This window comes from Lissotriton helveticus, chromosome 3_1, assembly GCF_964261635.1.
Source record: "Lissotriton helveticus chromosome 3_1, aLisHel1.1, whole genome shotgun sequence".
Classification (NCBI taxonomy): domain Eukaryota; kingdom Metazoa; phylum Chordata; class Amphibia; order Caudata; family Salamandridae; genus Lissotriton; species Lissotriton helveticus.
In genome coordinates this window covers 501499559-501514982 of record NC_136061.1, presented here as the reverse complement: position 1 = coordinate 501514982, position 15424 = coordinate 501499559, and the positions used below count along the sequence as shown (strand labels likewise).

The window sequence follows — 15424 nt, the reverse complement described above, 5'->3', positions numbered from 1 at the left end:
CTTTCCCAGTCCCTCTATGTCATGCAGTCTCAAAGTGTACTCTCGGGAGCTACAGGGGGAGTCATTCAATTAATGAACTGTTATTCAATTTTTAGAGAAAATGATAGAAGTACACTATAAAATGTTACATCATAAGACAAACAAGCCTGGATAAATAAGCACATGCATCGGCTCAGAGTGAATTAAAAAGCAATCACAGTCAATATCAGGCTCTTAAAAACAATAAAATTAACACCACATTCCTAAAACAAGCAAATGCAATGTTTTGAGTGGCGCTTAAAACCCCAGATAGAGAACAAACAAGAAAGCACAGTTTGGGTGTGGCCAAAAGCTGTAGCTATAGGTAAGCAGGTTTAATCTGGTTGAATCACATACAGACAATATAGGCCTTCGATAGTTATGCCATAGGGCTGAAAGCTTTGGACACAGCAGTACTATGTGCATGGAAGTACAGATGGAAGTCTTGTCGCAGCTGCATGGAGGCAAGGTAAATTGAGAAAAACAGACCTCTTTTGGAAATAACAATTGGTGAAAGGTGTTCATCTCAGAAATGTTAAGAGACGCCAATGGTGATTGGATATATCCACTACGCAGTACAGCTCCATGCCGTGACTGATTTAACTATGACATAACCGCAAAACAACTGTTTTGTTACAGAAGAATTCTCCCTTTCTGCAACCACCCTCCGAACAAAGGCCTGCTTAGCTCAGATTAGATTCTTTTTTCGTTACACCATAGGAACGTAAAGATCTGGGTGGCACAGTTCCATATAAATAATATGAGATCCATGGTATGTGGTCGGCTTTATCTGATGACAAACAGTCCTGTGGGATAAGTCTATTTAGGTGTAGATCCTCCGTGAACCAGACAGATAACACCACAAGAGGAGTGGGCAGACACGGATGAAGTCAGAAAAGAAGTTCCTCGTGAATGATCTCGGTGGGGGCACCCTGACTTACAGCCAAAAGGTTGCTCAAAAATGTATTTCAAGGGGGGAGGAGCCAAGCAGGCGACCGTGATGGCCGCCTAGGATCTCAGCTCCGCCGATCTTCTCATCCCTCACGCCTATCCTGTAATCTATCCTGCACCCGTGCCACAATTTTGCTACGGGGAACTGACGCTGCCCCCGGTGGTGTGCTCCCGTGCTTTCTGCCAGCTGTAGAACCGGAGAAGTGTCCTCGCTCGATCTCCGGCCCTGAATGGACATGGAACCGGGGCTTTGGGTGACTGAGATGGCCGGCCCCTGACGCAGCCACGGTGGCCATCTGCTTCGGGGCGGAGTCGGCCTGTCGGAACGAGTCGCCTTAATTGAAAGCACCTTCGCCGCAGCTATCCGGCTCACCAGGCGGTCCGAGTGCTTGCGTTACACCATAGACCCAGGTGCTCATATTTCATCCTTTCCTGCCCGTGTGCCGCTCGGACACCCTTCTTCTTCCTCCCGGTGTTGTTTTGGGCGACATTTTGGACGTCAGGTGCGCTGGGCCGATGCACTGAGGACTCCGGTGTGTGATAGCCGTCCTGCGTCTGCTTCCATGCTAATTTATACTGCGCCATGGAGTCTACTGCTCCTTTGGTCACAGCTCGACAGTACTCATGCGGGCGACGTGATGGTGACCGGTTGGGCTCCCTGGAGAGTAACGTCCTGCCTGCTGAATCGCAGCTGATCGGGGAGCTACCAGTGAGGAGGAGTGCTGCGGCTCATGGCTACGTGGTACCGCCGGGGATCGGGGATGTTATGGCGGCGCTTGGTGCCCTGCGTGTCGCCCTTGATTGCATCGCCCGTGACCTGGGGAGGAAATTAGACGCCATGATTTACGCTGCGGGACACGCTGTGCGGGATTGTTCTCGTGTGCGGGGCACTGGACCTCATCTTGCACCCGGGCGGACTATATTGTTTGCTCCAGCGGACATGGTGGCACTGAAGTACCGGGATCACGCAATCACCTCTGGGCCGCTTGCTGCCGGTAAGGAGGGGACCCGAGGTTTTGGCTCTGCACCGTGGGTGGGGACTCGGCTCCGACTGCTGCCACCATTTCAGCTGTGGATTGACGGGATGCCTCTCCCTCTTCTCCCGGACTTGGTGTTATTGTGCCAGATATCACGCATTGGGGACTTACAGTCGTGCAGGGTGCTTTTTCACATTGACTTTGCCTTCACATTGTTGTTCCCGACCGGCTGTCGTGGGCGGTCCAACGGATTATCCTGGTCGCCCTGGTCTCCTGCAATACCCAAAATGGCGGATGGCCAGCTGGACTCTGTCTCTTCAATTGATCGTGCGGGCCAGGGCTGAGTGCTTTGGTGCTTTCTGGTGCTTGTTTGGCCGGTGACAATGTGGGACACGCTTATAATGGTATTACGTCTGGCGTCATGTGGCACTGTATAACTTGCATTATTGTATGTCAATTGTTTATTATTCCCCAGATTGCTCCGTGTGACATTCGCGACCACTCTTTAGTACTCGAAGGGGTCTCCGTGATGGACCGTGCGGGTTTGAGTTGAATTTGATTGGACATTGAAGCAATGTTTCTTCTGTCTTTGTTGGGTTACATCTATGGGAGCAAGAGCCAGACGTGGTTCTGAGTGTTTGACTTTTTTTGTCTGCTGTATGCGGGACGGTTTGATGCTTCTGTGGTGCCGGGGATCGGGCAGGATGTCCCCCTTTTTTGCTTGCCATTCCCCTACGAAATATCTCTTGATTTGCTATATTTGGCTTAACGTTCCGGTACGGGGTGTTTGCTCGTTGCCGGGGGATGGGAGTCAGGGAGCTTCTATTGATTTGTTACTTTCTCCTCCTCCATCTTTTTTCCCTTCCTTGGGGTGTAGTTTAGGGGGCGACAGGCACGCTGCTAGTGGGGTTAGGTCGTAGCCTTCGGCAGGGGTGTAGGGTGGGGGGGGGGATTTTTTATTTTTCTTTGTTATTTTCTATGACCATTCTATTTCCCCTTTTCCTTCTTCACAAGAGCTGTGTGCATATTCTCCTGTTTTTTCCCTACAGAGCATTCGGGTGTCCTATATTTGCTCCGTATATCCTGTACTTCTGGTGGGCGGGTGTTGTTGATTGGTGATGGCTGTCGGTGCTGTCCAATGCTTGCTTTTGGTTCACGCTGCATTTGATTTTCTGTTGCTTATGATGGTACACTATTTCGAACCCTAATTTGCCCGTCCACGACTGTGCTGTAATTCATTTATTGACACCTGATATGTCTATGTATATTTTTCTCTTGTGCTATAACAATAAAAAGATTAAAAAAAAAAAATGTATTTCAACAACTTGGATGTGATGAATTTTGGCATGCCCCTAGGTTTAGCAGCCAAAGGTTGCCATCGGGATACACTTGGCCTTATATATCTCTAACAAGAGATTGGGTGGCTTTCACCGATTCGACTGGTAAAATCATAAACTCCAGGGATGGTCATTACAAGATTCTCCCAGTTTTCCTCTGGGATGTTGGCAAGAAGGGCATCCCTGCTCTCCATGCTGGCACAGGAAAAATGTTTAAGCACCCATTCTGTAGTCTGACTTGGGGGAGGAATGCCCGAACATAGTAAAGGAGGAAAGGTGGCAATTCTTAGTAATGTGTCTATAACATAAAGCCATGGTTGATGTGGTATCCAAGTGAGTTTGTGGTGTCAGAGTTAGGAGGTGAAACTGCAGAGTTTCATTACCATACAACATTCTTCACTTCAGCGTGTCTACTGTCATTGGTGATCAAGGCAAACTTAATTCTCAGGAAGGGTTCACTTCAGGTTTGCATTCAACATCCTGGCTACGTTTGGTTGATAGGTAGTTCTTCTAGGAGTCTTTCTTGCTCCCAGGTAAGACCGTGAAACAATTAATGTACTGATAGATGTTGAGATTCTTACTGCCATGGACTACTCTAAATAGTTCCATGGAGAAGTTGAATGACTAGGAACTAAAGGGGGCTTTACGGTTCACATGATCTGATCTGCGGTTACTCATTTGTATGAAATTAAATCTTTTGTATGGGCAAATCACTTAATCTCCCTGTGCCTAACAAAAATGAATGTGTGTCTTCATGTAACATAACTGGTGCTATGTAAAGCGCTCTGATACCCGATTCGGGCCAAATTCATGCTATACAACTTTCAGGCGTTCACCCAGAGTCACAGATCTGGGTTGAATCCATCATCATTCTTTAGCTCACTTCACCACCTCCGTTCAGACCCAGCTACAAGCAAATTAATCTTGACCCTGTGCCTCATGGAACAGTCCAGCTGAACTGCCAAGCCAGGTCTTTCCTGAACCGGAAACAAGCATCCTGGGACCAGTCTCTGGGTAACACCCTTCTTCAGCCAGGCTAAATTGAATCCAGTGGCAAAGTGAGCAAGGGAACGACGTCTGAGCATACCATGCCATCTTAGGGCGAACAAAGCAAACACAAGGAAATGATGGACGGAGCGTTGAATCTTTTCAGACACTTACCCCCAGTCACAGATCAGGGTTGAACCCATCGTCATTCCTTAGCTCAATACGCCACCTCAATTCAGACCCAGCCATATGCAAATCAGTCTTGACCCTGTGCCTCATGGGAACAGGCCAGCCCGAACTGCCAAGCCAGGAATTTCCGGAACTTGAAACAAGCATCCTGGGACCAGTTTCTGGGTAGCACCCTTCTTCAGCCAGGCTGGCAGTTCGGGCTGGTCTGTTCCCATGAGGCACAGATTCAAGACTGATTTGCATATGGCTGGGTTCCAACTGGAATGGCATGGTAAGCAAAACAAACTATGGATTTAGGCCCAAATCTCTGTACTGGGGGGGGATGTATGACATTGTTCTGCATTCTGTCAATCGGTTCTTTTTACATTATTATTAATACTAATCCATGACAGTATATTTTAAGCATATTTTCGTACATTCAGTTACAAAGACAAAAATAATACAAGAGAGGTAGGTTACAGTCATAACAGTATCCCAGTGTTCTGATATTAGTGTTGATTCAGGATCTTGTAGTTACATAAATTGTCCATTGACATATCCATAAACATAATTAACAACTGTCCCATAATCTACCGAATATCTTTGTTGTCTATTAATTTTGAACACAAATACCAAAAGTTGCCTCACCACCTACATTTACATCCACATTTAAGGAAGGCTGAAAACGCTGACTGTCGAATTCAACCAGGTACTTTTATTTATACCAATAATTTTTTTTGTTTCATCAAAATTTGTCGAAAACAATACATGAAGACACACAAAGACACTTGTCAACATTACATATTTACACTAAAATTATCATCATTTTCTCTATACAAAAGTATTCTAAATGAAAAAACACAAAATACCGTAAGGAACTAATATTGGGGCAAATCTACAACAAAACAGAACAATTTAAACTTGGGATTTAGTCCTTTATACCAGCAACTGCTGGTGGCAAAACGATTCATAAATTGTCTGTAGTCCTTTCTCACTCTTCTCTTTTTCTAAAACTCGTTTTTGATGCTTTATCTAGCACATTTGTAGAGATCTTTTGTCCTGTTTTGCACATGTTTAAATTGTTCTGTTTTGTTGTAGATTTGCCCCAATATTAGTTCCTTACGGTATTTTGTGTTTTTTCATTTAGAATACTTTTGTATAGAGAAAATGATGATAATTTTAGTGTAAATATGTAATGTTGACAAGTGCCTTTGTGTGTCTTCATGTATTGTTTTTGACAAATTTTGATGAAACAAAAAATATTATTGGTATAAATAAAAGTACCTGGTTGAATTCGACAGTCAGCGTTTTCAGCCTTCCTTAAATGTGGATGTAAATGTAGGTGGTGAGGCAACTTTTGGTATTTGTGTTCAAGATAAGGTCCAGCCTTCCCACCTGTCCTTAAGGGCCTGGCTCCTTTTGTTTTCCTCAGTCTATTAATTTTGGGCACGTCTCCGTACGCATCATGGGGTGGATGTTTGCAAAATGTCAAAATTTGGGGCGAGTCCTCCGTCTGCGCAGTATGATACAGGTCAGTGCCTGGTCACATCTAGTGTAGTAGTCCGGCCCGTGGGTCTTGTGCAGCTTAATGTCGGTCGGTATCATCTCGGCTGGGGTGTGATGACAGGAGAGGGATTGAAGGAGGGCAGGGGGGTTCAGTTCCCTCCTGAGTTATGGCGATGTCTCAGAGACGCTTAGTATCCCTCGTTGATGGTGCAGTCCCGGCTCTATTGTGGGATGTGGATTGTAACATTCAGTTTTGACCCCACTAAGTCTAAATATTTGTGCCAATCTGTGGGGGGCGCTGAGGTGGGCAATTGTGCAGCATTAGCTTAAGTTAACTCGTGTTCCGCCACTAGTGCCCTGCGGAGATCAGTGAGTCACGCATGTATACTGGGCGCCGCTGCTGAATTCCAGGCTATGGCTACTCTGCGCTTGGCAAGGCCAAGTGCCAAGTCCAGAAATTTGTTGATGTTCTTATGTAGTGCGTTGCATTTTGTTATGCCTAGTATAAAATGCAGTCCTTGGGTCATAACTACCATGTCGGTTGCGTCCGATAGTGCCACAGCAACATCACTCCAGAATGCCATTATTTGGGGGCATGTCCAGACCATGTGAGTGAATGTGGCTTCCGGGTTCTGCCGTGTGGGACAGATGTCAATAGCTCTTGTATACATAAGCGCCAACCTCTCATATGTTTTTAATCCTGCCAAGTGGGGCCCATAATGAAATGTAGGCGGGTACCCACTTCGACAGTTTGAATTCATTTTGCTTTCTGCACTTGGGATCCCTCTCTTGAAATAACTTTTTTCCAAATTTCCTTTCAAAATAATATATGCTCCACCCTGAACGTTAGAATAAAGAAACAATATCCCAACTGGTATTACTAAAAAGGCGATTAAACATGTATGCGAAAAGCATTACGTGGACAGAAGCAAAGAGACTCAATTTGTTTTGAAACGTGCTCATGGCATCATATAATTTATGAAAAGTAAGAAATACAGTTGTAGCAGCACTGTACGTAAATGAATAACAAAACAACCCGAATTGGACTTGGTGCTCGGCATGTGCAAGTGACATAAAAGGTGGCGACGCAAGTGACAAATGTGATCAGCATGAACGGCGCATGGTATAAAAGTGTTTAAATATATACAGTGAATCAAGAGAACAATGTGGCTCCAAATGAACTGAAATGCAAACGTTTTTTCAGATTTGAAGGAGTAATTTGGACGAGCCACAATGGGAAATGTGCCATCTATTGCGCTGAATGGTCGATGACGTTTTGATCCTCGCATATAACCAGGGTAGAAATCCCAGCCTCTAGCTGCCCATCAAATAGTTTGAGTCACAGATGTACCTCATATTACCTATGGTCACTAGCATAACTCATAATTTAAACGGCTTACAGAAATGTATCAAAAAGGAACACTAGATATAAAAACACAAAAGAAAAGAAAATCTGAGAAAAACAGACAGCTAAAACAAAGTTTACAAACTCAGTTTACACAACCCATCTGTTCAACAAAGTTTATTTGTGGCATCACTTAAACTGGATATTGTACAATGTAACAGTGGATTAACATTTTCCAGTACAACACGGAGCACGAGACCGTGGGAGGACGTTGGGCTGGGATAAGCAATGATTAGACTGTATAATCAAATCAATTACAGCGGAGAAACATGAAATCAGGCAGGGTCCTCAGAACCCTCAATGCTGGCACATCCTGGACTATTGCAAGGCTCGGCGCATATTCTGATTGAAGTATGCTCTTCAGACAAAAGAGAACATGTGAAATCATCCGACATATGACCACCGTTTCTATGCTGTGCGCTGCAATTAGATGCAGAGTGAGCTACAGTGACCTCACACCAGCCCCGAGCATTAAAAAAAAATAAAAACAAGTCTTTCCTTTGAAAGCCGTTACCCAGCCTTTTGGCTCAGTTAAATCATGTTTGCTGATGCTCAACAGCATTGTGGAAAAGTAATAAAAAATCTGCTCGCTGTAGCCGATGCCTAACAGCATCTGCAAAAACAAAATAAAGGCAAATGGGCAGGCGTCAGTCAACACATATACAGATGTATACGACATATGTTATTTTGTTTACTTTTAATTTACTGTTCTAACATAGAGGTTGCCAATCTTGGAGCAGAACATTTTTTAAAATGTGCAAAAGCACACAAAGGAAAAAAGAGGGGCACTGCAGAGAATTGAGAGATGTCGGACCCTCTGAAAAAAACTTTTAACCAAAAAAACAAATAAAGGGGTAGGGGAGCAGCGGACTTGAAGAGCAGGATAGTCCATGCTGCCAAGCTGCTGGGGAGCACACGAGGAGTGTGGAAGACGGGAAGAATGGACATCACCAAGCAGCAAGGGCCAAGGCAAGAAGAACTGGTTGGGATGGAGGGGAAAAAATAAACATGGGTAAAAAACATATTTTTTTAAATGAATAGTAAAGAAGCACAGGGTGGAGGAAGCAATGGGTGAGCTGGGTAGAGGGGGCAACGTGGAAAGCAAGCAGTGCGAGCAGGAAGAGGCAGGCGTAGTAGATAGGGGAGAGAGCAAGAAAACACATGTACTCCCATAGAGTCCTGGAATAAAAATCATTTTAAAAAATTGTTCCCTTATGTCAACTATAGAAGGATACAAGTCATTTAATCATGCGAATGGTAAAGAAGCTGTGCTGCAGGAAAAGGGGCAAACACAAGAAGAGGAAAGAAAGACACTAAGTAAGAATCAAGAAAATTAGATTGACAAAAAAGGTAACCAAAGATATGGAATGGGCCGACTCAGGGCCCTCTCAAAGCTTCAGTACTGTTCAGGGCCGGACTGGGTACCACAACCGGCCCTGGCAAAGTGCTCGGTCGGCCCCCCTTCCCCACTCGGGGGGGGGGGGGGGTTGGAGGTGCCACCGAGCTTTTTGCCGGCGCCGGTGTTCGGACGATTTTGTTACAGGGCCGATTTTGCAGCTATGCTGCAAAACGGCTCTGTAACAAAAACGGCCCCCAGGGGCCCAAACCGGCCCCCACCCGTGCGGCGCACCGGGGGATTGCCCGGTGCCCACTATGGCCAGTCTGGCCCTGGTAATGTTACACAGTAGGTCTGCTAAAAGCTTGCTGCAGGCGAGACCTAAAAATAAGGAAGTTGAAAGTCAGAAAGCTCTGACTGGTCAGAAACAGGCCCTCCAGTGCAGCAGGCGAAAATAAAGACAGCATGAGTGAAAATACACTCTATGAGCTAGACCAAGACGGTACAGCAGAGGTGGTTTTGCTTTACCAATGCTACCTGCCTAATAGAGCAAAGATAATGTTGCTTGAGGAGCAGAGGGATTGCCGTCCTTGATTAATCTGCAGCCAGGAGAATAAGTCTGTAACACAAAAGCATTAAATGACTTGATAACTAGACTGGGCACACGTGGACTCACCTACAATGCCAAAATCCACAACAGAGCCTCAGAAAGCATCCCTTTAATCCCAGTGAACAGTAAACAAAATTATTCCACCATCGCACTCCCTCAAGTAGTAAAGGAGGCTAGGTGTAGGCCTGGGTGGAAAACTACCTTAGGCTCGCGTAGCTTGCGCAACTACGCTCTATGCAAATTGCACGTAGCACAGTGCAAAAACGCGTAGCGGGCATTTTTTGCTTGCTCGGTGGTCTTCAACGTAAAGTTGGCGACCGCGAGCGAGCAAAATGACATCCCGGTGAGACTTTTTTCCTCGTTCGCGATCAGCAACATCAAGTTGTCGATCGCGAGCATGGAAAATAAACCTCCCGGCGAGATTCTCAACGCGGGGAGGTCAGGTTTCTCATTGCGAGTGGTCATGTATGCTCGCGACCGCTCGCGATGAGAAACTACGAGGCCGCGTTGAGAAAACTGCCGCTCGAGTACAAAACTACTCGAGCTGCAGAAAACTACCACTTGCACTGTGCAAGATGTCGTTTGCAATGATTGCACAGTGCGGACAAGCATCCGGCACTGTGCAATCGTTGCAAACAGCATTTCCCTACCGCACTTTGCTTAGTGCTATGCGTAGCGCTGGTAAGCGAACTAAGCCCAGGGTTAGCTAGGTGCAGAAGTATGTTGAATGAAGATGCTAACAAAATTGGAAAGTGCTTCTCAGGGGTCATGTAACAGGAATTTTGCATGGTTATAAGACAAGTTCTGTGAATCTTGATCAGCACTTTCGAACACTCTAGAATGTTTATGCTTGGATCACCATCGTACTCAAATTGTTTGATGCATGACACTCCCTCAGTTCATGGAGAACGTCTACACTGCATGAATTACTCTACTGGACTGAGTGTCTTTATACAATGGACAAGGAGAGCATGTGGATGTGCGAAGGTGTTTGAAAAGGGATGTTGTACCTATTTCAGAGGCAAGGTTGCTTTACCTATCCATCCAAAGCAGAGGTCTTCAAACTTTTGGATGCCGAGGCCCACCCAGTCAAAATTTTCAGGCGTAAGGACCATATCCCCCCTCCCCCGGGACAAACAATTCTAAACCTATAGGCAGAGCAACTGAAATTATGAGGCAGGTTCGACTAAATTGTATGGTAAGAAAAAATAAATAATGCTATGTGATGCCGCTTATTTTGGGATACTATTGCTTCATTATTTTGACATTTTTACATACAGTAACACTGAGGAAAGATTTAATCTCATCACTACCAGTTTATAATGAAAATACAGCAATAAACAACAGAAAGATGTCTAGTCAACCTTTGTGAAGGGCCTTCCACTCTGCAGGAATAAGTGCTGCCACATTAGAAGCTCACCTGGCACTGGCCGGGAGCAGCAAGGGTCCATTAAAACCCTGGCAGCCTTATGCAGAGGTAAGCATTTTACCCACGCCACTTTCCTCTCACCCCCTCCGTTCCACCCCACTCTCCTCTTCCAACCCCAGATCCCTCTCTCGCCTTGCAAGCCATTTTCTTTCACCCCTTTTTACAACTTCTGAACTCTCCCCATTCAACCTATCATTCATGTTTAATCACCTCTTGCCATTCGGTCTTTTCACTGCCCTCCTCTCTAATTTATCTCATGGCCTCTCTGGACACATCACCTCTCTCTACCCTCAGCACCTCTCATTCACCTCAAGTCTCTTCCTTCAAATTTCTGTCTATTTGTATCTTACACCTCTCCAGTCCACCATTCATCTTTCACATCTCCCCTTTGTTCTTCCACACCTTCTTGAACCAACGTCCCTCTCCCCCATTACCTCAGCACCCACCACAGTACTCCCTCTCTTACCTCATCCCTGTTGCCCCTCACCCATGTCGTACCAAATTCTATTTTTATGTCACAGATCATCACTCGGCTATCTTCTCTCACCGTTTAACAGTATCCCTCCTCTGTGCAATCACCTTTCGCTTACACTCACTTCTCTTGCGTTACTGCACTTCTTCAGCACTTCACATTTCTCCTCATCCCTGACCTCTTAAATCGAATTCTCTCGCTCCCATGCTGTCCTCTCTCATCCCATCAACTCTCACCCTCTCATCACTGGGCATACCTGTATGCTCCTCTCGGCCTGTGCCAATCTTCTTATTGTTCCCTAATTCAGAAAAACATGAATAGTCGGCTTCACTGTTTTGGTGCAGCTGCACAGTTATGGAACTTTCACCCACCTTTGCTTCGCTCCACCATTAATCTATTATCCTTTAGGAAGCTATAAAAACCTGGCCCTACACCCTGTAGGTTACCCCATTTGGCTGGTTCTCCTTCCCCTTCTGTGTGTTTCTTATTTGCCATTTCAGCCAGCAGATAGTTATTAGCCCCAGGACACCTTTTTGGAAATAATAAAAATAGACAGAAGTGTGACCTGGAATGTGGGACCCACTTTGTCACTCCACGACTCCCCTGGGGGTCGGGCCCCACAGATTGAAGACCCCTGATCCAAAGTATTGTAATAGCAAATAGCATGTAATTCTGAAAGGACTGAACTAAAAAGTCAGTCTTATGAAACCTTTCAGCTAACTCCTCACTGTACAAGCTGAACAAATAGCATAGACATCTTACCCACCACTCTTTCCCTCCTTGTCCATTAATTATGCTTGAATTTATAAAGAAAAGCACTTACATATCCATCAGAAACCCATGATCATCTGTTATTTACCATGAAGGCTTTTTAATTTAACAATCAATAACAGAAATCCTCTACAATCATTTGATGACATCTTTTCCAAGTTTGTATTTCGTAACAAATATTATACCATTAGTTGCATAGCCCTCGGTATGAGAAAGAACAAAAGCATTAACTTTTGTTTAGCTCTCACCTGAACACTAATGAGCTTTGGGAGAACAATAGCCAAAATGCACTTTGCTTTTGTTTTACAAATGTAATTTTCAAAGTAGAACAAATAAAAAAAAAAATCTAAATCCATTTCAATATTTGATGGGCAAGAATTCCAGTATTGTTGAATTTAGACATTTAAGGCAAATTTAAACAGATGGTGAAACCCCGAGTACAAAGCTCTGGCTAGTCAAACAAACCAGAGGCATTTCTCACAGCCCTTCATCAGGATCATAGAAGTGCACACCACAAACAGAACTCATGCTTGTGCAAATCTATCTCCTTCTGACTCCTAAGTACCCCATGCCCGTGGGTCGGGAAGCAGCTAGGATGGGCAGAAATCCATGATTATCATCTGCTAGGGGCACATCAGGCAATTATAATTTATAATTACCTTAGTAATGCTGTAAAGCATGTATATATGTTCACCAAAATGCCAGAGGTCATGGAAGTGACATCATGTGCTTTTGACCAATGATGATATCACAAGATTCACCACTTGGTCCACCTTTATTTCCTGAACAATTTTTTATTTGCTGCTGCAGGGTTAAAGGAATGGAAGAGTGTGTAAATTACTTGAAGTTAACAGGGTGCTTGCAGTCCCCGGTTACATCTGTGTTTGACGCTGCCTTCAATACCCCTTGGGCCAGGGGTATCAAAGACAATGCTTGGGGTAGCCACTGCTATACAGAGATAACACTAATAGGTGCCTCTATTCAAAGGTGACTATTTCCAACTTGCTAAAGGAAAACAGTCACATTTTTTCATCTCTTCAGCAAGATTGGTTAAAGTTTTTTTGAACACGGACATAAGATACCAAGATCCAATGTTATAGGAGTACTAGGTGACAGAAGTGCTGATGGAGCATGACACCAAGTGTGTATGAGGGATTTTGCTCTTTTTATGAATATTCAAGAGGGATGATGTAGCGCCCTCCCCAGCCCGGGTACTCGCCAATGACTACACTACCCACAGAGCTTAGTATAACAGGTCTATATTCTTATGCATGTAACTGCAAACTCAACATTCTTAATCTACATTCACTTCACTCAAATTCTTACGTCACCGTTCTATGGAGTTCATCAGGAGCCACAATGGTTCAGTCATTACAAACTCACATGACAGTACATATCCGCCTCTGTTAAATAAAAATTATATTTTTTTACAAATATATACAATTACAGCTCTTCAATGAGTCTTTGTGGCACTTGGATCACATGTTCCGACCGTGTCTTCAGAAACTGGAGACTGGCAGTATAAATGTCAATGACTGGCATTGGTGATGGAGAGACAGCAACAGTCAGGGGTTCTTCACTTGCCTTTTCAGATTTTACAATGGCATCAGTGCCTGACAAGCCACATGTCGCAAGTGCGAGGGGTCTCGTGTATTGGACTTTTCAGGACGTTGGGCAGTCACCAGGTGTCTTTTGCTGGTCAAAACATTAACTGGTTCAGCATCCGACTTTAGTTTTCTATGCTGACGAACAAGGACTCTATCTCCAATAGTGAACATGACATCTATTGCATGTCGACACTTGTTTGTATTGGACTTCTTTTTCTTTTTCCTCTTTCATGCGGGTTACTTCCTTAGTATTTGCTCTTCTGTAGGTCCTTTGAGGTAAGGCTCTTCCAAACCTCCTTTCACCTGTAGTCGAGTGAGGGCGCACAAGCGGTAAGCTCAAAGAGTGGAATTAAGGACAGCTTTAAGATTGGGCTTTTCCAGTATATCATGCTGGATGGCTTTCCTCAGAGTACTCATGAACCGTTCAACAAGGCCACTGCCTGTGGCCAAAGAAGAGTGCTCTTCTGATTCTTCACATTAAGATGATTTACAAAGTCTTTGAATTTTTGACTGTTGAAAGTTGGGCCGTTGGGCCATTGTCAGATTTTAAGATCACAGGAACATTCCATGTCGTAAAGATCCTGTCTAACCTCTCAACGACACGTTCTTGAGGGACAGATGAGAGCTCTTCAATCAATGGAAAACTGGAATATTCACCAACGATCACTATCAGGTGATGTCCGTTTTCAAGAGTACCAAAAAAAACACTGCAATTCTCTACCATGCATGCATTGGCAACTCTGACATTTTTAACGGGTGTCGAATGGTTTGCTATGTCAGGCAGTTGCATAGATGGCATGCATTTAACTCTCTTTCAACTCGCTTGTCGAGATGTGGAAACCAGACTTGGTCTCAGAGAGCACATTTGGTGGAAACAAATTTTTAAGAGATCTTTTATGGGTAAACTTTTTTTTTTAAAGAAATGGTAGACAATGAGCCTATTATCCAAACTGAAAATGTCCAGTTATTTTATATTGTCCAACATTCTGTTATCTCCAACTAAACGGGAAACGTACTAGAAAAAGTGAGATGTGCAAATTGCAGAGCTGAAGTGTAGGAAGCTGGCTCTCTATATATCACACCAAAGGTATGGTGTGCACAGAGTCCAGTAGATCCCCAAAGGTATAGCAGTGGCTAAAGTAGATAATCCCTTACTCTCTTTTGCAGTAGGGTGATTCAGCAGTCAGGCTTATCAGAGGGTAATGTTAAAGCATGTGTTGTACACACTACGACAAGAAATGATGTCACACACTCAAAGACTGAATCCAGGCAAATTGTGTGTATAAAAAGTTATTATATTTTATTTCTAGAACCAAGATTTACTTAGTAGCAAGTAAGTTAAACTCTTAATACAATGTTACTTTTCAAAAGACAGTTAACACTGATTTGGTAGGAACATTTAGATTATTTTAGCAGTGGAGAAAAGGATTGGCAATGTATTCAAAATACTTGGAATTACAATTAGAATACTTTTGGATTACTTCTAGATTAATTTTCCAGTTTGGAATGAAACACACTCCTAACAGTTTTAGCAACACAAACAATTGATAAACAAGTTAACTCTGGTGAAGGCACTAAGTCACTTTTTGTTGCAGTACAAGACAGTTCAACACTTAAAAGATCTTTCAGAGAACACCCACCATTCAGTCCTATGAAGAAAAAAAAACAAATTGTTAAGTTTACAGGTAAGTAAACGGTTTCAGGGTTGGAGTTTTGAGGGGTAGAACCAAGGTTCAGGTTGGCACTCAAGGGGCATGACCAGCGGCACTAGGGCGGCTGAGTGTAGAGTGCAGGGTGCCAATGTTAGACAATGGAGCTCGGGGGCACCTCGGTTATGGACTGCTCACGGC

At 44.2% G+C, this 15424-nt stretch overlaps 1 protein-coding gene across 5 annotated transcripts in view; it reads right to left on the bottom strand.

Moving 5' to 3' along the window:
- MYO1B (myosin IB) overlaps nt 1–15424 on the bottom strand; it is a 911317-nt gene that overhangs the window by 791469 nt on the left and 104424 nt on the right. The window lies entirely within an intron of this gene.